We start from the raw sequence: 12,586 nt of genomic DNA on the forward strand, positions 1-12,586 counted from the left end.
TAAATATTGACTATTTGTATATTATTGTTTTAAATTGTGGAAATGTATTGATTGAATATTTATTGCTTGAAAAGCATTGTAAATGATTTGAAACTGTGAGAAATTGTTTGAATGACATTGATGGATACTTATTGTTTTAAAAGCATTAGAAATGGTTTGAAACCACAACTATCATGTATATTGATTGTATTCCTCATTAGCTTGTCTAGTGGGACGAATTGAATTCCCTCTCTGGTTGAAGTGTTGAGGTGTGTGCCTGTTGAGGACGAATTGGATGAGTACTCATATTTTTGCTAGCTAGCCATGTTATTCCTCATTAGTCATCGACTTTTGGGACGAATTGAATACCTCATTAGCCATCGGCTTTTGGGACGAATTGAACTATGGATCATGATTAAGCTGTGTGTGATTTATTGATGTTTATTGTGAGATTGTGAAATGGATTTAAACTCTCATTGACATATACTATCTTTTGAATTCAAACATGATCTGACTTATGGAAATCTATTGTGATATTGAGAAATGGAGTTTAAATTCTTATTGACCTTTTTTGTCTTAAATTTGACTATGGTTTTAAGTATCCACTATTTACATGATTTATGAATTGTTATTTAAATTGTATTTGGTTAATGTTGTGCACCACTGAGACATTGTCTCAAATGATAGCTTTATTCTTTGTCGCGGTAGAGAGCAGAGCAGGCGTGAGACTAGGCTGCATATACATCCAATGAGGGATTACAGTATAATGAGTATACCAGTATTTTGCATTTTGTACTGTAATGTATGACACTGTATGTACATTTTGTTTTTGGTTTTGAGCAGTTGTAAATTCAAATTGTACCTTGAAGTTGTAAATTAATTATGACTTATTTGACTTGTGAAAATTGTATTATATTTCCTTATCTCAGACTTTGAAAAATTTCTATGGAATTGAGTTGATAAATTGTTGTGTTGAGAAATGTATTGGAGTTGAGATTTGGAAAATTATTGAAGTGTTTTTTTTACAGGTTTTCTGAAGAACTGTTTTATCCAAAATACAGATGGCACTCTGCCAAAATTTTTGCAGAAATTCCAAATAAACCAAATGAGTTAGTTATTTCACTCAGTTCACCAAAGTCTTTAACACCTGTAAATAGTTCTCACCACTGTAAAAGAAGTAAGAAAAGTTTTTTAAAATCCCTTGTAGTGTATTTAATGGGTTATCAGTAGACGGAGTTGGTAATTCATTAGGTATACTACGGGATCATGTTATGCCTTACAGAGGGGTAGGGTGTGACATGTTTTGGTGGTATCAGAGCAAAGTTTTTAAATTCTGTTTTCACTTGTTATTTGATTATTCTTTCTTCATAGTACAACTGCTCAATATCATTGTTTGATACATATAGTACATTACATTATAAATATGTACTAACAGGAGGAAATCTCCTTATGTTATTTGTTCAGGAGATCTTAAATCCTCGCATTGAATATGAAAGAGGATGATCGTTCAGTCGATCAATCTATTGAGGCTGAGGTGCATGGGGATGCCCCAGGCCTACAAAATGTTAGTGGTTCAAGAAAGACCACTGCTGCATCAGATTTCTCGCTTCGCTCAGTAGATGGCTGCAATGTTCCAATAAATGGCTGGTAATGTACCTACTCAAGTCCCAATACAGACACCAGTGGTACAACCACAGTCTCCTACGAGGCAGTATGATAAATTGATGAAGTATGGGGCTACAGAGTTTAAGGGGACAGTAGATCCTCTAGAAGCTGAACAATAGTTAGAGAGGATGGATAGGGTGTTCAAGAAGCTACATTGTACAGAAGAGCTTAGATTTGAATACTCAGTGTCCTTACTACAGGGGGATGCTTATGACTGGTGGAAAACCATTCCCCACACGATGCAGTAGAGCTGCGGTGCTAACATGGAATGACTTCCTCGAGAATTCGAGTAAATATATCCCTGATGCTTATGTAGACCAAAAGCTGCAAGAGTTCCTCAGTTTGAAACAGGGGAACAGATCAGTGGCTGAGTATGAAAGAGAATTTTCCCGCCTGATCCATTATGCAGTAAGTTTGCTTGCTACCAGCAGGGAGAGATGCAAGAGGTTTGAAACTGGCTTGAAACCCAGTATCAGAGTACAAGTGCTCAGCTTCAAACACACTAACTTCTCTGAACTTGTTTCTCAAGCCCTAGAGTTGGAAAGAGTTGAGTTTGAGACTGCTCCAGAGAAAAAGAGATCAGAGAAGACAGAGAAAGAGGGAAAATCTGTAGAACAGAGTTCCAGTGGTCATACTGGAAAGAGGAAGAACTATGGGGGACATGGCAGAGGTGGCAAGAAATCTAGTAGGGGAAGATATTCAGGACATAGACCTCCCCTATCTGGACAGCAAAGTACCAGAGGTTCCTATCCTCCCCGCCAGTGTGAAACATGTGGAAGAAATCATGGTGGGATCTGCTACAAGGCTATTGGAGCCTGTTATAACTGTGGAGGCACAGGGCACTTTGCCAAGGACTGCACCAGTAGTCGCAGAGTTGGACCACCTCCTACTACTGCAGAAGGATCGATTCGAGCCACTGTCACGAAGCTCACAACCACCTAGCAGGTAGAGCGGGGGTAGAGGTAACCCAAAGCAGGCGGCCAAGGCATAAAACAATCGAGCAAGATAGTGCTCGATCGAGTCTATGCCATGAGACAGAGGAAGAGCGAGAGACATCGATGTTGTGGCTGGTACCTTCTCAACTTTTAATCGTAATGTGTTTGTGTTATTTGATCAGGTTCTACCCATTCTTATGTGAGTGCTAGCATCATTGATTGCATTCTTTGTTCCATGTACAAAAATGGACTTTGAGGTGCTAATGCGAGTCCGTTAGGACAGAGGTCGGGGTTAATAGAATGTATAGAGATTGTCCTTTGGTGATCCAAGGACACACTTTCCTATCTGATCTTATTGAAATGCCCTTCAGAGATTATGATATCATCTTGGGCATGGATTGGTTAGCTAGGCATCATGCCATGATTGACTGTAGGCTGAAGACAGTCACTTTTGGCCTTCCTCAGTATAGTGATGTGGTAATACATGGGGAAAGGCGACTGCCATCAAACCTCATTTAGTATGCACTAGCGAAAAATGATCGAGAAAGGGTGTGAAGCATACTTGGCACATGTGGTAGACACCCAAGTGGGGAGTCCAGCATTGAAGGACATCCCTACAGTACATGACTTTCCAGATGTGTTTCCTGATGAATTGCCAGGATTACCTCCGGAAAGAGAAGTGCAGTTTGAAATTAATGTTATGCATGGTGTGGATCCAATCTCCATAACACCATACAGAATGGCACCAGCGGAGTTGAAGGAGTTGAAGATACAGTTGCAAGAATTACTTGAAAAGGGCTTCATCCGCCCTAGTGTGTCACCTTGGGGAGCACCAGTGTTGTTTGTTAAGAAGAAGGATGGTACTCTCCGCTTATGCATTGACTACCGGCAGTTGAATAAGGTGACAATAATGAATAGATATCCATTGCCTCGCATTGATGATCTGTTTGATCAGTTGAAGGGTGCAGCTATATTCTCCAAAATTGATTTGCGATCTGGTTATTATCAGTTGAAGGTGCAAGAGCAGAGTATTCCAAAAACTGCTTTCAAAACTCGATATGACCACTATGAGTTTCTAGTAATGCCATTCGGGTTGACAAATGCTCCAGCTGCTTTTATGGATCTGATGAACACTATTTTTAGACCATATCTTGATCAATTTGTGGTGGTATTTATTGACGACATTTTGATATATTCAAGGAATGCAGAGAAGCATGACAGACATCTGCGGATTGTACTGCAGACTTAAGGGAGAAAGAACTATACGCCAAATTGTCGAAATGTGAATTTTGGCTGAAAGAAATCTCCTTTTTGGGACATGTTGTGTCAGCTGAAGGGATCAAGGTAGACTCCAGCAAGGTAGAAGCTATCCTTAATTGGAAGCCGCCCAGGAACATCACAGAAATTCGCAGTTTTCTGGGTCTAGCTGGATATTACCGTCGGTTTGTGAAGGGATTTTCTATGTTATCTTCTCCACTGACTAAGCTGCTTCGGAAAGATGTAAAATTTCAGTGGACTGATAAATGTCAGCAGAGTTTTAATGAGTTGAAGAGGTGTTTAACTGAAGCTCCAGTTCTCACTTTACCTACTCCGGGTAAAGAATACACAGTTTATAGTGATGCTTCTCACAATGGGTTAGGCTGTGTACTGATGCAAGATCGGAATGTCATTGCTTATGCATCACGCCAGCTGAAACCGCATGAGAGGAATTACCCAACACATGACACAGGTTAGCAGCTATTGTTTTTGCTCTGAAGATCTGGAGACACTATCTGTATGGAGAGAAATGCTACATTTTCACAGATCACAAGAGCTTGAAGTACTTAGGCACCCAGAAGGAATTGAATTTGAGGCAGAGGAGATGGTTAGAACTCATCAAAGACTATGATTGTTTAATAGACTATCAGCCAGGGAAAGCAAATGTGGTGGCTGACGCCTTAAGTCGCAAGACTATGGCAAATCTCAGAGTTTCTCCTATGTCCATGGTATGTGAATTGAAAGCACAGCATGCCAGTTTAGAGATTGATGATGAGGGCGATGACGGTAGTTGCTTGGCAAGTACAGCCGGTGTTGATTGATCGGTCGTAATGGTGCTCAGAGTGATGAAAAGTATCGAAGCTCTTGAAAGAAGTCAGCAGGCAAGAAACCTAAATTCTGCGAGAGAGCATGGTTTATTGCTACATCGAGAAGCGTAATGTGCGTTCTAGTGATGTGGAATTGAGACAGATCATTATGAAGGAAGCACATGAGTCTCCATTTGCTATGCACCACTGGTGGAACTAAAATGTACAGAGGGTCGAAAGAGCATTCTTGGTGGATGGGCATGAAAAGAGATATAGGAATTCGTTTCCAAATGCCTAACTTGTCGACAAGTAAAGGCGAACATCAAGTTCGGTGGTTTATTACATCCTTTGTTATTACAGTGGAAATGGGAACGAATAACTATGGATTTTGTTACAGACTTCCAAGGACACGAGTAGTCATGATGCGGTATGGGTTATAGTTGATGATTGATCAAGTCTGCTCACTTTTTACGATTCGGATGGACTATAGCCTGGAAAGATTGGCGATTGTACATATATGAGATTGTAAAGCGCATGGAGTGCCGTATCAATTATGTCCGATGCAGATCCTAGGTTCACTTCTAGATTATGGGGTAGTCTTCAGAGAGCCCTAGGAACTAGATCGAACTTCAAAGATAGCATTCCACCCACGCATGCATGGCCACCGAGAGGGTTATTCAGATATTGGAGGATATGCTACGGGCTTGTGTGATTGAATTTGAAGGTAGTTGGGATACACACTTGCCTTTGATTGAGTTTGCTTATAACAACAACTACCAATCAAGCATTGGGATGCCTCCATATGAAGCATTGTATGGCAGAAAGTGCGTAACTCCCTATGTTGGGATGAGGTAGGTGAAAGGAAGATGATTGGGCCGTAAATTGTTCAATGCAGAGGAAAAGATCAGATTGATTAGAGATAGACTCAAGGCTGCATCAGACCATCAGAAGTCCTATGTTGATATGAAAAGAAGAGATATTGAGTACGCAGTGGGTGATAAGGTATTCCTCAAAGTTTCTCCTTGGAAGAGAATTATGAGATTTGGCAGAAAGGGGAAACTGAGTCCTCGTTTCATCGGACCATATGAGGTTCTGGAAAGAGTGGGTCCTTTGGCATATCGGTTGGCATTACCTCCAGAGCTAGCAAGGATACACAGTGTCTTCCATGTGTCCATGTTAAGGAGGTACAGATCTGACCCATCTCATGTACTATCAGTTGAAGAGATTGAAGTAAATCCAGACCTTTCATATGAGGAAGAACCCATAAAAATTTTGGCTTATGAGGTGAAACAGCTGAGGAACAAACAGATACACCTGGTTAAAGTGCTATGGAACCATCATTCAGGCCAGGAAACTACTTGGGAACGTGAAGAGGATATGAGGGGACAACACCCACAGCTGTTCAGAGACTAATGCCAGGTAAAATTTTGAGAAGAAATTTATTTAAGGGGGGGAGAATTGTAACACCCCAAAGTTCGTAGAGTGCGCTCACGCTGCTGACTGTCAGTCCGGACAGCTAGGATGCCTAGAACTGTACTTCAATATGAGTGGGGAGACATAAAATAATGAAATACAAGAAAAGAAAATACAAGAAAAACAAAGGAAAAATCATAGCAAAGAAATGTAACCAAGTTAAACGAGCCGAAAACCCTAGCGATGGGTGACCGCACCGGGAAGTCACGGTGTGGACCGTTGACTAGCTCCTGATCATGGAACCCTGGAAAACATTTTTAGGACATAAATAGACCCTTATTGAAGTATAAATCTCATTAGAAAGATTAAAGAAAAATTAAATAATTAGTACAAAGAAAAGTGAGAAATCAAAAAACAGACAAAATACGGTATTACCGAAAAATTGGGAATGCCACCCGAACAGGGGCATTATGGTCATTTGACATCCCGAATTGTCTTTTGACCTAAATGTCCATTAAAAATAAATAATATTACACTTAGAAAATAAAATGAAAAATTAGTTTAGTGGTACCTAAAGTAAATAGCTAAAATCATAGGTTAAATGTGGAATAAGTGGGAGTTAAGTTTATAATATGATTAAATTTATGAGTGGACCACTAATGCATAAAATAAACACATAATAGGGCAGTTGTAACTCCACTAAACCAGCAGAAATATTCATCTTCTTCAAAGCATTCAAACTTGCCGAATTGAAGGAAAGGAGAAGAACTCCATGGGCGTTTGCATGCAAGCTTGATCCATCCTCCATTTTCAACTCCAATCTCTTAGGTTCCTTCATGAAAAATGGTCTACACATCACAAGGAAGATATTGATACCAAATTTGAGAAGTTTGGTGAAGGTTTAGCAAGTTACAATTAAAGGTAAGTTTACATTTTTTAGAATTCCTTTGTTAAACTTTATGTTCATGTTATGGGTGTTAGTTTTGTGAAGGAAATTTTAAAGTTTAAATAGTTATTGAGATAGCCATTTTTGGACAGCCATGGGGTCACGCATTTAATGATTTATTATGCATATAATTGATGAGAAATAATGTTGATCATGGTGATTTAATATCCTAGTGAATTAGTTCACATATATATGGTGATTTTGGCACTTGGATGAGAATTGATGAATTGTAGGGCAATGTGGTGTTGAAGAAGGTTTTCGGCAGCTTGGGAACCCTTGAATAATTGTATGTATTGATGGAAGTGTTGGCAGAATGTTGACATAGAAGAATTGATGAATGTATATGTAAATTAGTAGTGGAGATTCTATGTAATGATTAGGTGTATTTATGTACATATATTGCTAAATTTGGACTTTGTGGTTTATGGTTGTATTTGATGTATTGAGAATGTTTGTATTCTGTCCAAATTGACCATAGTAAGAAGTGATAAATGAATATGGAATGGTATAAAATCAGAATTGGGTATGGGGATTTAAGGTAGAGCAAGTTAAATGTGTGTTTGAATTGGGGTTTGAAAGACACATAGAGGACAGTGTGCAAATAGACCTATAACTTTAAATGTGTAACCTCAATTGGTATGAAACCAATTGGAGGTGAAACTAGGCACAAAATGTGCCAACTTTCATTGAGAAAACATACCAAAATTCTGCTTGCAAGGTGACCTAAGAAAATGACCAATTCGGATTAGGTGCAATTAGGACCTGAAAAATGACCAATTGGGCAGCAGTGAGTGTTTAGGCCATAACTCACTCAAACCAGGTCTAATTGACCTGAAACTTTGACCAAGAATAGTTAAGACCCATACCTACAAGTCTTATGAAGACACCAAAGCCCAGAAATGACCATAAGCAAGTCAAAAAGCTTGCACAAGTTCGGGTCTAAAAACTGGCCGAACCAAAGTTGACCAAATTGACCTAATTTGATGCCATTTGACCAGCAATAGTGTAATGACCATCACTTGGTCTACTTAACTCGGATTGACCTGAAATTTTGCCCCGCGTGCAATAAGACATAGATCTACAAGTTTGTAGTTTTGACCGAAACCCGAAAACCGAGGGAACTAGGCCGTCCGGCTAGGTCAAACTAGTATCCCGAAATCCAGCAATTTGCAATAAAATGCAAGAAAACGCAATATACATAGAATTGAGTTTGGTAACACGTACCAAACCTAAAACCCTAGCGAATGTGACATATTATTGACACTAAGACCTAATTTACCTAAAACGCATCGAGGGTCGGCATATTAGGTGATTAAGCAGATAATCGCTTTCAGTGAATTACTTATCGAACATTATCATTAGAAACAATATAATTTAGCACTGAAACACTTCAAATTGTGTTTCTCAGTTAACAAGGACTTAGCAAAAGGGAAAGAAATACTGAGTCAAGACCAGGAGACAAATATCAGAGGTTTGTGCACAACAACTATTTCTTTTGAATTATTTTCAATTGAAATAAATATTGACTATTTGTATATTATTATTTTAAATTGTGGAAATGTATTGAATGAATATTTATTGCTTGAAAAGCATTGTAAATGATTTGAAACTGTGAGAAATTGTTTGAATGACATTGATGGATACTTATTGTTTTAAAAGCATTGGAAATGGTTTGAAACCACAGCTATCATGTATATTGATTGTATTCCTCATTAGCTTGTCTAGTGGGACGAATTGAATTCCCTCTCTGGTTGAAGTTTTGAGGTGTGTGCCTGTTGAGGACGAATTGGATGAGTACTCATATTTTTGCTAGCTAGCCATGTTATTCCTCATTAGTCATCGACTTTTGGGACGAATTGAATACCTCATTAGCCATCGGCTTTTGGGACGAATTGAACTATGGATCATGATTAAGCTGTGTGTGATTTATTGATGTTTATTGTGAGATTGTGAAATGGATTTAAACTCTCATTGACATATACTGTCTTTTGAATTCAAACATGATCTGACTTATGGAAATCTATTGTGATATTGAGAAATGGAGTTTAAATCCTTATTGACCTTTTTTATCTTAAATTTGACTATGGTTTTAAGTATCCACTATTTACATGATTTATGAATTGTGATTTAAATTGTATTTGGTTAATGTTGTGCACCACTGAGACATTGTCTCAAATGATAGCTTTATTCTTTATCGCAGTAGAGAGACAGACAGATGACAAACTAGGCCGCATATACATCCAAATGAGGGATTACCTGGTATAATGAGTATACCAGTATTTTGCATTTTGTACTGTAATGTATGACACTGTATGTACATTTTGTTTTTGGTTTTGAGCAGTTGTAAATTCAAATGTACCTTGAAGTTGTAAATTAATTATGAGTTATGTGACTTGTGAAAATTGTATTATATTTCCTTATCTCAGACTTTGAAAAATTTCTATGGAATTGAGTTGATAAATTGTTGTGTTGAGAAATGTATTGGAGTTGAGATTTGGAAAATTATTGAAGTGTTTTTTCTGAGTTTTACAAGAACTGTTTTATCCAAAATACAGATGGCACTCTGCCAAAATTTTTACAGAAATTCCAAATAAACCAAATGAGTTAGTTATTTCACTCAGTTCACCAAAGTCTTTAACACCTGTAAATAGTGCTCACCACTGTAAAAGAAGTAAGAAAAGTTTTTTAAAATCTCTTGTAGTGTATTTAATGGGTTATCAGTAGACGGAGTTGGTAATTCATTAGGTATACTACGGGATCATGTTATGCCTTACAGAGGGGTAGGGTGTGACATTGACTATCAGCCAGGGAAAGCTAATGTTGTGGCTGACGCCTTAAGTCGTAAGACTATGGCAAGTCTACTGGTTACTCCCTTGTCTTTGATACATGAGTTGAGATCATTACATGCCAGTTTAGAGATTAATGATGAGGGGCAAACAGCAGTTGCATGGCATGTACAGCCAGTGTTAATTGATCAGATCAGAATGGCTGCTCAGAATGATGAAAAGTATCAGAAGCTGTTGGAAGAAGTTCGGCAGGGCAAGAAACCAGAGTTCTCAATCAGATATGATGGCCTATTGCTACACCAGGGTAGAATATGTGTTCCTAATAATATTGATTTGAGGCAGATCATTTTGAAGGAAGCACATGAGTCTCCTTTTGCCATGCACCCTGGTGGTACAAAAATGTATAGAGAACTAAAGGAGCATTACTGGTGGATGGGTTTAAAAAGAGATGTGGCAGAGTTTGTATCCAAATGCCAGACTTGTCAGCAAGTAAAGGCAGAGCATCAAGTACCAACTGGGTTATTACATCCACTGTCAGTGCCAGAATGGAAATGGAAAAGAATAACAATGGATTTTGTAATGGGACTTCCGAGGACACAGAAGAGTCACGATGCAGTGTGGGTCATTGTTGACAGACTAACTAAGTCTGCTCATTTTCTGCCAGTTCGAATGGACTACAGTTTGGACAGATTGGCCAGCTTGTACATTGACGAGATTGTGAGACTGCATGGAGTGCCAGTATCCATTGTATCAGACAGAGATCCTAGGTTCACTTCTAGATTCTGGGGTAGTCTTTAGAGAGCCCTAGGAACTAGATTGAACTTCAGTACGACATTCCACCCACAGACAGATGGCCAGTCTGAGAGGGTAATTCAGATCTTGGAGGAGATGCTATGGGCATGTGTGATTGAGTTTGAGGGTAGTTGGGACTTGCCTTTGATTGAGTTTGCTTACAACAACAGGTACCAATCAAGCATTGGGATGCTTCCATATGAAGCTTTGTATGGCAGGAAATGTAGAACCCCGTTGTGTTGGGATGACGTGGGTGAAAGAAAAATGATTGGACCCGAAATTATTCAACAGACTGAAGAGAAAATCAGGGTCATCAGAGGTCTACTTAAAGCTGCATCAGACCGTCAGAAGTCCTATATTGATTTGAAAAGAAGAGATATTGAGTATGCAGTGGGTGAAAAAGTTTTCCTCAAAGTTTCTCCTTGGAAGAAAATTATGAGAATCGGCAGAAAGGGGAAACTAAGTCCTCATTTTATTGGGCCATATGAGGTTCTGGAAAGAGTGGGTCCTTTGGCATATCGGTTGGCACTACCTCCAGAGTTGGAAAAGATACATAATGTCTTCCATGTGTCTATGTTGAGGAGGTATCGATCAGACCCATCTCATGTACTACCTGTAGAAGAAATTGAAGTGAATCCAGACCTCACATATGAAGAAGAACCCATAAAGATTCTGGCTTATGAGGTGAAGCAACTACGGAACAAGCAGATACCGTTGGTGAAAGTGCTGTGGAACCATCATTCGGGCCAGGAGGCTACTTGGGAACGAGAGGAGGACATGAGGAGACAGCACCCACAGCTGTTCAGAAATTGATACCAGGTAAAATTTCGAGATGAAATTTATTTTAAGGAGGGGAGAATTGTAACACCCCGTTTGCATAGCCTGGTAGATTTCACTGTTCCGGTGACCGGTGTCGGTCCGGATAATTAAGGGGACTAGAACCATACTTAAGACAACTAGAGAAGCCATAAACACAAATAATTAGTAATGTTCAATTAGTTAAGTATAAATAAGAAAAACAGAACATAAGAAGTTAAGCAGCGAGAGTCACAACGATGGGTGACCTCCTCGAACGATCACGAAGTCATTTTAAACTCAAATTTCGAACCGTAAAATGTGACGCTGCGGTCCTTAGGACCATTATGAACACAGTGGAAAAGAGAAAATCATGAAAAGGAACTGTTAAGCCAGTCAAATAATTAGGTCAGGGAGCCGGAAGAAATATGGAATTATTTGCAAACCGAGATGAACCGGCGAGGGGCAATTTGGTCAATTGACCCTGAGAGCTGACTCCTGACCTAACTGTCAAATAAAATCGGAGAAAAGAAAATTTCAGAATCAAGAATTAAATTAAAGAACTAATAGAAAAATAGAAAAAAAAATAGAAAAAAAAGGGAGAAATTGGAACAAAGATTGAAGATCAAAGACTTCACCTAAGGTTAGTATGCTAACTTTCAATTTTACTTCCTTAAATGCATAATTAGTTGTGAAAGTGAGCTTAGAACTTGATTAAATGAAACAAATATGGGGGAAGGACAAACTGAATTTTTGGCCAGCTTGAAGGGAGTATGAATTGCATGAATTTAATGGGTTTGAATGAGTTTAGAAACCTTCCTTAGTTGAATGATTAGCATTAAAACCATTAAGTGTGATTAATTGCAACAAAGTAGTGAAACTAGGGTTTGGAGGCCTAGGGTTAGAGGCAAATTTTGGAGAAATGCATAAATGATATCTTTGACCAATTGTGGACAGAAAAATGGTCAATAATGACCAAATGAAATGTGTGGGAATTATTAGAATGGGAGTCAAATTCGTAGGTCAAATGGTCATGCTGCTGGCAGCATGACCAAACCTACTTTGAAGAACCAAAACGGGAATTTTACAAGCCCAATTGATATGCCACCAATTAGGGATGAAAATAGACATAAAAGGGCACAATTTTCATTAAGGAACCATGCCCAAAAACTTACTAAAACTTGGTGAACCAATTGACCAAAGTGAAATGAG

The sequence above is a fragment of the Hevea brasiliensis genome, chromosome 12 (assembly GCF_030052815.1).
Source record: "Hevea brasiliensis isolate MT/VB/25A 57/8 chromosome 12, ASM3005281v1, whole genome shotgun sequence".
Lineage (NCBI taxonomy): Eukaryota > Viridiplantae > Streptophyta > Magnoliopsida > Malpighiales > Euphorbiaceae > Hevea > Hevea brasiliensis.